Raw genomic sequence first — 12127 nt, 5'->3', positions numbered from 1 at the left:
GCCTGTATGCAAACGATTAATAAGTTAAACATGAAGATTCTTGAATACAACGATGACAGTGTATGAAACTGGCAGTACGGTCAGCGACATGTAAATGCAGTTTTCAGAAATCGGATGTCACCATTGTCACGATCAGCTGTGATGCCGATTGGTTCTTCAGCTGATATTGGGCTCGTTCGTTGCTACATTCCACTAAAACTTGTGAATGGTTCGTTTTCAGTAAATTACATTAATACTGTATAAATATTGCATGAATTGCGCAAGGTGGATAATTAAACAAAAATAAATTTTTATTGAAATTTTATTGTAATAACTACGTTTTAATACGTTTCAATAATAAAGATGTAAACGATCGCAATGAATTTAGTTTTAGGACTGTATTAAGTGTAATTCTTCTTCTACGTTTAACGTGCTTTTTCCCATTTTTCATAATGGGGTAAGTAATGATGCCTTCTTTTGAAGGGCTTTTTGATTTGGAGTTGGGGTAGGCCGTATCCTCGATCGGCTGCCCTGCCTTAACCGTCTAAAAACAAATAAAATACTTTCCACATACCCGTAAGACAGATTTTGTGGTTTTTTTATTAATGATTTTGAACATACTTGACAATATCAATTGATAATTATCTGTATGTTGTGATTCAAGGGCAGCGTTCGAACTCATCATTTATGCAGTCACCAGTGTTATTCGAACATTCGATACGCTGCACTCATTACATACGTTGTTGATCTATTTTTCAGAATATTTACAGAGATGTTACTATGATTTTAGTATTTATTGCAATAATATTTCTTTTGAATGGTAATGAAACCCACAATGGAATGAGTTACGTTGCGGTCCCTTTTTATAATCCTTCTGCCATGACGTCACATGGGACCCGTCTGCTCAGCTTTCACGCCAATGTCTCCTCCAGTTTCGAAAGCAAAAAGTCTTGTACTAAGCAGTGATGTTTTCATGGTTCATTATGTGAATGTCGTGGTGATATGTGCAATTTATGGTTGATGCAAGTCTCCAAAGAATAATGTAGTCCAGTAAATCTAAGCCCAAAATTGGTCAAACCCACCACTAATTGCAAGAAAAATGAAACCTCCTGTATTTTGTTCCTCTGGATATTCTGATTAAAAATCCCAAGAAATCAAAGTAGTAGAACATGGTGAAATTTGAGATTGATTACATGGTATCGGGTGTTATCGGCATCATATGTGCTATGAATGAAATATATCATTTCCCCCCCTTTTTCAAACAATATACTGTGAAATCTTATGTTTTTTGAGCCAATCATTAAGATGAGAATCATTAAAGTCCACCCTAGGTTTTATGGGAAATTTCAAAAAACCCTCTTAGTATGTGATAGTATATCAAAATACAAGATCAAATCATTCTTGTGCATTTTTTGAAATCTTGCAAAACTTGGCAAATAATTGCATTCAATGAAGTAACCCGACGTGGATGCCTCGGTCGAGCTCCGACTGGACCACGCTCATCCCAGTACAGGACACTTTCGGACTATAACGGTAAACTTTTTCCCGATAATACCACTCTTTATATACTCACCTTTTTTACCAATTTCCATGATGAATTTATTGTGTTTGACATTAATATGACTTGCTACTGTGTTTATTATGAATTTTTTCTGTTTTTTCCCTCTATTGATGTATAAAAGATACCCTGGGATAGTTGAATACTTTATTTTACAAAATAAAAAAATATACAAGTAATACTGGCAGTGAAATGTGTTAGTAATTATAATTTACAGCTTAGACGTACATAGGTTAGCATAAAAAATAGACAATAACAAACTTACAAGACTTCCACAACATACAAACTTACACAAAATATATACAATATTTTACAAAAGTTATGCCTTGTGGAAGAGTGCAAAACAGTTCCTTGCATCAGTCAGACACAGTGCCACTTTACAGTCCTCACACACCCACCGGGACCTGTGGATGTGGCCCTTACAGGAACAAAACTTACAGGTCTGCCTAGCCTTGACATCAGCAGCACTATCTACCACATCTGGCATAGGGTGTGGCACTGCAACAGGGACAGGACGACCACCTGAAATAAGAAAAGAGTCACATTAGTAATACAGACAATAAATCATGATTGTGTTGTGTGTGTGGACAATGAGTGTGTTATGTGTGTGTATGTGTGTGTGTGTGTATGTGTGTGCATGTGTGTATGAGTGTGTGCATGTGTGTGTATGTGTGTGTAGGCACTGTGTATAGTGAATAGAATGATATGTAATCCATCAACAATGAAAAGTTTCAAAAACACCTGAAGTTATGTGTATCTGTATGAGTGTGCATGTGTATGAGTGTGTTGGCTCTATGTATAATAACTAGAATTATATGTATAATAAATAGAATGATATGTAATCCATCAACAATGAAAAGTTTCAAAAACATGAAGTTATGTGTATCTGTATGAGTGTGTGCATCTGTGTATGTATGAGTGTGAGCATGTATGAGTGTGTGTATGTGTATGAGTATGTGCATGTGTATGAGTGTGTTGGCACTGTGTAAAATAAATAGAGTGTTGCTGTGTAAAATAAATAGTGTTGGCACTGTGTAAAATAAATAGAATGATATGTATAAATGATATGTAATCCATCAACAATGAAAAATACATGATGTTGTTATGATACTAACCTCGTGAAGTAATAGGCTGAAGAAATTCACGTCAGCCAGCTCGTCCTCATCAGGTTGGTATGTTGGGTCCTCAGTCACTGTCTACCTCCACATCAACATCACTATCTTCGGCTTCTTCTGGGCTATCCATGCCGCGCACTTCCTCCCTGTGTTCCAAGGCAGCATTCCTTCGCCCATAAAACATATCACTCCTAATCTGCAAAAAGTAAAAGCAATTAGCTTCTGAAAAATTTTTGAGGCGCCACGTGTTGCGCCATACTTTTACCGCTACATGATCAAGTAGTCGTGCAAGGGATATATACTTATTACGGCTATGATTTCAAATACTAAATATTATCACATCACCTTGAAAACACTTCAGCATGAAGACACATCATTCAACAACAACCTATGAAAAACTGTGTACTTACCATGATTACAACGGGGTGTGGGGGGATCCTTCGAACAATTTTAGCGTGAATGCACCCTATCACGTCATTCAAGAGACAGGTGGCGATTCAAAAGCACACACGCCCCACCCCATGGACAGTGCTGTCTTCTGATTGGTTGATTTGAATAGTTGGGAGGTGTGATAATAAGGTACCAGATAGTCAATTTCATACATGCATAAGCTTGTTGGCCACGAGTTCCCAAAAGTAGCCAATTTTAAGAGCCTGTACGGGACACTTGGTCGGTAAAGGGTTAAAAGTACCTACAGTAGAATTACCCATTGTACCTCTTACTAGGATACCCCGACCTCTGGACTGCGATTTTGATGGTTTTGGACAACGATCTTTTCCACTGGCAAGCAAAAAATTCTAGCAATCAGGGTAATATTACTCATTTTATATTGGTATGGGTCCAATCAATGACATATCCAAAGAAATGTTCAATTGCACTTGTTTCAGGGCATCTGACTCTGTGGCAAGTTGTTAAGAGGAGTTACAACATTCTGTGTTAACAGTGCTTGCTGAAATGTATGACCAGTTTGTGGCAGGTGATATTACCCCAGAAGTCACTGAATCATCAGAAGCATTTGCCACTATCAAGGACTTGATAGGTGAAAAAATCAGTCAAGAAAGAGAAAGAACCAGTCAGTTATGGCTCATGTACATGAAGATGATTTCTATCATTCGAAAGTTTATCACATCAGAAAGAACCAGTAACTGGGCTCTCCATTTACAAGCACTGTATGACATGCTACCTTACCTTTGCAGCAACAGGCCACAACCTCTATACCAAATCTGTCCATATTTATTTACAGAAAATGTGTTCCCCTTCCAGCAACCAACCCTGTTGCCTTTGAACATTTTGTGAATGAACTTCATGCAATCAGGAAGACAGACAGGTATTAGGCAGGTCTTTCTGCAGACTTGGTTATTGAGCAAGTACTGATAAGAAGTTTGAAGACGACAGGAGGACTTACAAGAGGAGGGGTAATGACAGAAACTCAAAGAATTGTTTGGGCCTTGGCCAGTCCTGTTTGCGCTGAAGTGAATGAGGCGATGCAGAAGCTGACATCACTTGAGTACAGTACTAGTGAACAACACAAAGACTTATCAGTGGCACGTCAGACAAGAGATGCAGATGATGTGAATAAGCTTGTCTCATTCATTCAGGACAAGTCTCCTTTTGGAAATGATGAAAATCTCCAAAACATAGCCAATGGTGTGGTAGCAACAGAAAATGTGAATGCTGAGAAAGCAGAGAAAATTGGGTGCAAAATCTTGGAGGGGATGATGGGGAAACAGGTTGTGAACTATACATTTAAGAAAAAGGACCAGGCTATAATAATGGATTCAAAATTAAAGATGTCAATTACTGATGGTGAGGAAGTAAGCATTGATCCTCTTCTCCTCTTCTAAAGACTCGTCATGGTTAGCACGCAGAAAGAAAGTCTCCAGGAAGCATTTTGGTATGAACTCTGTGTTCGATGGTTACCAGAGTGGTCCAACTCCAAATGATGGCACGCAAACCCGACGCACAGCTTCCAAGTCAGCCCTGAGCGTTCAGTTCAATGAAAACATGCCTCCTCAAATGAAAAAGGACGAATTCTTGGCAAACAAAGAAAATAAGCAATGCTTTATTCACCTTCTTGGGAAACACCTAGAAATAGCAGGGTTTGAAGTCCTACATGCAAAAGGAGATGCTGCTATTTTGATTGTCAAGACTGCATTGGACGTGGCAAGGAAGAGTGAGACCATATTAGTTGGCACTGACACGGACCTATTAGTGTTGTTAATCCATTACACAACAAAGAAGCATAAGAAGATATATTTCATGCCACCACCCAAGTCTGGCTCTCTTGCCCGTTACCTTGACATTCAAAAGGTGCAAGAGGTCCTAGATGACAAGGTTTGCATTAATATCTCGTTTATCCATGCAATTCTTGGATGTGACACGACCTCAAGATTGTTCGGACATGGAAAACCTCTGGGCCTTTCACTGGTGAAGGACGAGTCTTTTGTTGAGGCAGCTGAGGCATTCAACAGAGCAGGAGCTTCCCAAAGAGGCATAATTGAAGCTGGAGAAAAGGCACTAATGTCCATATACAAGAAGGGAATAGCAAATGAAACCCGAACAAACTTCGACATAGAAAATATATTGAACTCTTGGCAACCAGGAAACAAGTTATTCATCCAAAATCACTCCGCCAACGCAGGCCGCAGCCAAGTATCATTCACTAAGGGTGTTTCATCAGGTACAGACTTGGCAGGGTGTTGCACCAAATCCTCAGGAATGGGGTTGAAGGTACAAGGAGGGCACTAGTTCCAGTAGCAACTGATCTGGACTATGCGTCGAAAGAATTGCAGAAATTAGTCAGATGCATTTGCAAATCTGGCTGCCAAACAAACCATTGTGGGTGTCGGCAACTTAGCGCACTTGTAATCCAGCTTGTGGGGAATGCAGGGGTGTTTGTGAAAACATGTCTGATAAGACGGGAAAAGAAAATACTGACGTTTCTTATTGATAATAACCTAGTGAATTGTGCTGTTTGCAACAATGCTCATCATAGAAAAGGCAACCGTGACTGAATTACCAACTGATGCTGCTACAGGGGTCGGCAACCCCGTAGTTTGACCCTCAGGAATCTGGTAAACATAGATAACTGACAATTAATGAGAATAAAAATCAATAAATTGTCAGATTTAATAATTAACTTTAACATCATGGATGACATAATGGTTTTTGAGGATGTATATCTATCGTACCTAATTTCGTCAGGTCCCTAATTATGAGAAATTGAGGATCATTAAAAAAACCATGTTCCACTGAGAGATTTTTTGGGGATTTTTAATGTTATTTGGTGTACATAAAGTAGCAAAATAACACTGGTTTCATTTTTTCTTGCAATTAGTGGTGGGTCTAACTGTATTTTTACTGGACTAATGGTGGTGGTGAAAGATTAGCTTTTACTGCTTCCCTAGGATCCTGAACTATGTAAGAAGTGATTAAACACATGCCGAAGTGATAATGTTGTCAAGTCCCGCTCAACGCTGTTCTCTGTAGAGAACATCCCGTTTTCTGTGGTGCCTTCACACTGACCTAAGGTCGATCGGAATATATATTTATCATAATAATTGTAAATTGTATATATGTTGTCTTTCTAACAGAGGCGTAACTAGGTTACTGGCGCCCAGGGCTTCACGGAAAATGGCGCCCTTTGTCATGGAATAAATCTTAAGGATTCTGATCTGTACCACAGTGATTCAGTTGACAAATATGGAGAACAAGCTATCATTATTTACTTCCAGAAGGTATATTTGAGTTTACTAGTACAAGTTAACATTATTTATTACCTGAAGGTATAATAGTGGAGTTTAGTGTTACCACATTATTGAGAGAGATACAAACGTTTTACCAACACTATTCTGCACAAAAAAAGAAATAAGGATGTATTTGAAAAAAAACACTCAAAAAGCAATACATGATCCTGAAGTTCTGAACTGAAAAACTGTGGAAATCAGCATTGGTAAAAAACAGTTTTATATCAAATTTTTAAATGCACTCAAACTCCACAGGGATGCAAACTCGTTAGTTAAAGTCATGGAGTTTAATGATACCAACATTATTGGGGGAGATACAAATATTTTACCAACACTATTCTGCACAAAAATAAATAAATGAAATAAGGATTTATTATTTGTAAAAAAATAAAAGCAACACATAATCCTGAAGTTCTGAACTAAGAAAATTTTGTAAATTAGCATTGATAAAAACAGCTTTAGAGAGAATTTTTAAATGCACTCAAGCTTTACAGTGTTGCAAAGTTGTTAGTTAGAGTAATGATTTGAGTGGTCATTCTCTAAAAGCCCTTACCAATTAAAGAACTTTCATTAAAACTGAATAAAAAAATGAAAGCTAATTTGTCAGCTTCTGAAACTGATTTGATTTAACATTTAAAATGCAACATTGACTGTAAAGAGATTAGGAAAAATCAAAGTTGATGGCAATTATATTTGGACTCTGCAAGACTTTGCTGAAGCAAAATTATCAATAACATCATCAGAGTTAATGAGTTCTACCTCTTCACGCTCAGTACTAAGAAATGCTAGGGCGTTAAGTCTATCCTGTCCCATTGAGGCTCCGAGATAAGCCATAATCAATTTCAGTTTACTGAACGAACGTTCACAGCTTGCAATTGAAATTGCTACTGTGAGCATAAGTTGATTGCTACTCTTGGTTGGGGAAAACATTTTCATCACCATATTGTATAATGAATTGATGAGCATCTCTGAGTGGAAATCTGAACATCCGTTCTACTTTGCCAAGAGCATCCTGCAGTCTAAGATTTCCTCATAAAGTTCATTACCATCCAAATCACTACTGTAGAATTCGCCGGCATGTAAACAGTTTCCTTCATTCTCTCGCCATCCAGTAATCCTGAACTTTACCTTTTAAGAATTTGTTCTACACCTAGCAGAAACCCAAACTTGTTGTCTATATCTTCAAGTCTTGTTCTACATTGTTTCATTAGACGCATGATCTCTTGTTTTGCACTGAGGCCCACATCAGTAGCTGTTTCTCCTGGCATCCTTTTCTTTATTCTGGTCCTCAGCTCTACCATAACATCATAATTCTCACATAATTCTAATGCCGCACTGAGCGACTCATTACAGGTTGCTTCTCTGTTTTCATTGAAATACATTTCAATTGCCTTTAAGTCTTTGGCAGCATTGTGAAGTTTATTTGATGGTTTTGAAGTCTCTTTTGAATGCGGTCTGTTTTGATAATATAAGACTCCAAAAGAAAAGTACTGCAAGGAAATGAAAGGTAAGAATCTGGTGCAACAGCTGACTGGCTTCACTTCTTGTATCCACATTTTCTTTCAGATCAGTAGACATTTTTTCCAGTAGAATAACCAAGTCATCAAAGTGGTGATAAATTGGTTTAACTGCCTCTTCTCTTGCACTCCATCGGGTTTCAGATTCAGATTTTAGTGTGATTGGCATAGCTGTCCTCAGCTTGTCCCATCGCATTGTTAAGCGTGAGAAGAAATTGTACAGTGCATCTAATGTGCCAAAAAAGGTTACTGTAACTGATTCTTCACTGGCTGCATGAATACCAGCTAGATTAAGTGAGTGGTTGTCACAATTGACAAATACAGCTTTACTGTTCTTTTCAATGACCCTCTGCTGCACACCAGATTTGTGCCCCTGCCATGACTGCAGCATTGTCGTAACACTGTGACCAACAGTACTTTAGTGGCATATTGTCCTTTTCAGCTGATTACATATTACTCCAACTATGCTTGCTGCATCTTTTGTTTGACTTCAATGAAACCAAGAAATGTCTCTTTTACAGTTACTGCTTTTGTCTCAAAGTTTATATCAACATATCTCACGGTTTCAGACATTTGCTCTCTATGGGCATTGTCGGGAGTAGAATCAAATAAAAGCCCATAGTACTTTGCTCGACAGACATCATCAAGTAATTTGTTCCTTGCAGTTGATGCTAAAAGTTGTATAAATTCATTCTGTACAAAAGAAGACAAATATGACACAGATCCAGCTTTCTGTTCTACATAATCCAAGTGATTCTTCATTATTGGGTCGAATTCAGCAATTAGTTTTACCAGGCCAAGGAAATTACCAATGTTTCTGTTGTCAGCATCACGTGTTCTCATTATGACCCGAAAACCTAAGTTCTGATTAGCTAAGAATTTGATAAAAATGTAAGATCCTACAAAGAATTTTGCCGCCATCGCTCTTTCTCTTCTCTATTTGGGCCTGCAGTGTTTTATTGACACCAGTACTTGTGACTAAAACTCTCTCAGCTTCTTTCCAAATTGTGAAGGATTGACGGTGCCATTTGCTGATTTTTCATGCTGTTTCAATTTTCTCTGGAGCTTTCACTTTACTAAAACCATGTTCTACTTCTAAGGACGATTGACTGCATTCAGATTGAGAAAAGAGAACACAACAGAAACAGAAAGCAGCATTTTTTTAGGTGAGTATAAAACCCATGAACGAGAACTTCCCCTCCTTGATCTCCGATCCGTGGTTGCGCTAAACCAGCGACTGTTCATACCCATTTATTTTTCATTTAAATGAACCATCCTTTGTTCTGGAAAAATATGGACCCTTTTGATACAATCTCAGTTCTCAAGGCATCTGGCACGATAGCTTTTCTGGTCTTCATTGTCAAATTTAGTAATCAATCTTTGATGTTGAATTACACCTGGTATTGAAACATTGCTCAAATTTGCTGGGATCTTGCTATGTACCACTGCATGGTCGTCACTTTTGCCTCTTTTAGGGGCAAATTTTCTGGCAGGTTCCTGCTCTGACGTGAGCTCCTGAGCTTCTTTGAGGTCAGACTCACTTAAATGGCTGGATGGTTTTTGGGTCCATCTCCTTGGGAACATCAAAGGAACTGTTGCTTGCTGTTCTTGCTTGACTTTCTGACTCATTTACTACTGATGGCCCAGCACCCCTGGAGAAATGCTTTCATAATTTACTTGATTTTCTTGCTTCTTCTTCTTGTAATTTTCTTCTCTTCCTCCCAGGCTCCACTAAGCTTTTGGTGCTTGACCATGTCTGTGTCTTGGCTATGGCAAAGACAAGTACAATGCATAAATTAAAAAAGAAAAACAAATAAGTAAATAAATAAATAAATGATAAATTTATAGGGTCAAAGAAGCTCAATAGTTTTGTTGTTTGCACTCGGTATTTCAGACGATTGTATGACTTTTTTTTCTTCTATTGTGCGTTTTTCCGTCGAAATTAACGGTTACCAAGATATTTATCAATCAATATTATTATTGTTATGTTATGTGAACAGCACATCAAAAACTCTTGTTTACAACTAGTAGTTTTTTTTTTTTTGGAACCGTTAGAACTTCGTATTCGTAATAATGTAAATTTTACTGACATAAAATTGTTATAAAAGTAAAGTGACTTACCATGATATATTGAGTGAAATGTATAAATAAATAAATATATAAATAATCAAATAAACATAATATGGATTAATAAATATTTCCTTCTGCCTAAATTGCTAAACATAACAACAACAACAAGTTACAAAAAAAAAAAATTAACATACTGTACTTTCTCCGTTGCTCTGCTTAGGAAAGTTAGGTGTAACTGTAATTTCTCATGAAGTCCTTGAACCACGAATGCACAAACTAAGACTCATCAATTGCGCTCGTAAGTAAATGCATCCTAGAATCTGATTTTTTTTGCTAGAAAAACACACTGCAATTATTTGGCATACTCGAAAACTGTAGGCTACATGTGGTATAGTATATGAACGGTAAAAGTTAGAGGAGAGACTAGAGTTGCCAAAAGAACGACCTGACTGCAATCACTCTACCAAGAAAATGAGTTTATTCGGCTGGTCAACTGACACCCTTTCTTCAAAATTCAAATTCCACATTACGTTGTTTTAAGGACCATCGTTCTTCTCTCATTTTAGTTATTTCAATATGCTAATATTGTCTATTTTCGCACAGTATATCACGTCATATATATATATATATATATATATATATATATATATATATATATATATATATATATATATATATATATATATATACATACACACACTAATGTGTTTGTGTGTGTGTGTGTGTGAAGAATACAAATACTAGCAACTCTTTATTATGATAAATATATGTATATATGTATATATATATATATATATATATATATATATATATATATATATATATATATATATATGAGAGTGATACAAAATACTTTTTTTTTCTCTCACAGCTCCCTGTAACCCGCATAAATTGTTCCCCAGGTTCATTTTGGCGCCCCCATAAGGTCGGCGTCCAGGGCATGTGGCCCCTTGCCAACCCCTTAGTTACGCCTCTGCTTTCTAAACAATCATGCTTCGTGTACAAGTAACGAGTTATTTATGATATGTGTCAGACATTATCGATCACTATGTTTTCTGTATGAACCCGTCCTGTTTTGTAAGAAATTAGTTTGGCCTCAGGTCACCTGTAAATCTTTGTACCAGCGGTCTCTGCGAACTACGCGGACGTCTGCATCCCGCTTTATAAGCAGCTCGCTTTCATCAATAAACCAGCAGTACTTGTCTTCCTGCTCATTATTTCGCACTCTCACAATGTCAGCCTCAAAGGTGCACGAGTATGTGCGGCTCGTTTTTCATGCCAGTGAATTTGAAAGAATCCTCAGACATGAGTTACTTGATTACTGTCCTACAAATGCAAGGAAACCGTAAGATACCACACTGAACCAACATCTACATCTCAATAAGTGCTACTGTTGATTCAGGTATGTAACATTTTGTGCCATTAGTTGGTTCACATTATATGGCATTTTAGATAACTGAATTAACCGTAGACTTACATGGGTACTTCTGTTTAATAGAATAACGTTCATTCGACTCTTACGCAGGAAAACCATATGCAACTGGTTAAGAACGGGTGTAGGCCCATGTGTTCGTCAAGATTAACTGCAAAGAAAAAATGCTACAACACGAAATATTATTAACACACTGGGTGGGGGCGGGAACGGTGTGGAAATGGGAAATATCAGCCTATGGGAGAGAGAGGAAAATGTTTTTTGAAAGGTTTTTCACGGATATAAGTATGCCAAGTGTTTTTTTTAAGGGTGAGGTGAGGGAAAGTGATAGTCAGCATATGAGAACTGGTGCTAGAATGGTTTTTGTGCATATGAATTAGGCCTAATGTTTCTTATGGTAAAGAAATGGAAAATTATACTTGTTACACACACACACACACATATATAATGTGGACTGTTTGTCCAAGAAAGCTTGTAACTTTTTGAATAAAAACTCCATTAGATACCATCCAGTTTGAATGAGGTCCTTTTAGTAATTCTACTAATGCACAGAACAATTGTGTATGTGATAAAGTTTATATATATATATATATATATATATATATATATATATATATATATATATATATATATATATATATATATATATATATATATATATATATATATATATATATATATATATATATATATATTGTTACGTGGGTCAT

The 12127-nt window shown here is 37.0% G+C and overlaps 1 long non-coding RNA gene across 2 annotated transcripts in view; it reads right to left on the bottom strand.

The window, feature by feature from the left end:
• Positions 1–168, bottom strand: part of LOC136853416 (uncharacterized) — a 147330-nt gene extending 147162 nt beyond the window's left edge. The window contains exon 1 of one of the 2 annotated variants that reach the window (XR_010857451.1): positions 3–168. This is a non-coding gene — a long non-coding RNA (uncharacterized lncRNA). The remainder of the gene's footprint in view (positions 1–2) is intronic. The other variant, XR_010857452.1, reaches the window with a different exon arrangement.
• Positions 169–12127: the final 11959 nt, after the last annotated feature.

The sequence above is a fragment of the Macrobrachium rosenbergii genome, chromosome 27 (assembly GCF_040412425.1).
Source record: "Macrobrachium rosenbergii isolate ZJJX-2024 chromosome 27, ASM4041242v1, whole genome shotgun sequence".
Taxonomy (NCBI): domain Eukaryota; kingdom Metazoa; phylum Arthropoda; class Malacostraca; order Decapoda; family Palaemonidae; genus Macrobrachium; species Macrobrachium rosenbergii.
Note: the sequence above shows the minus strand (reverse complement) of the source record. Positions and strands in the feature narration are given on the sequence as shown.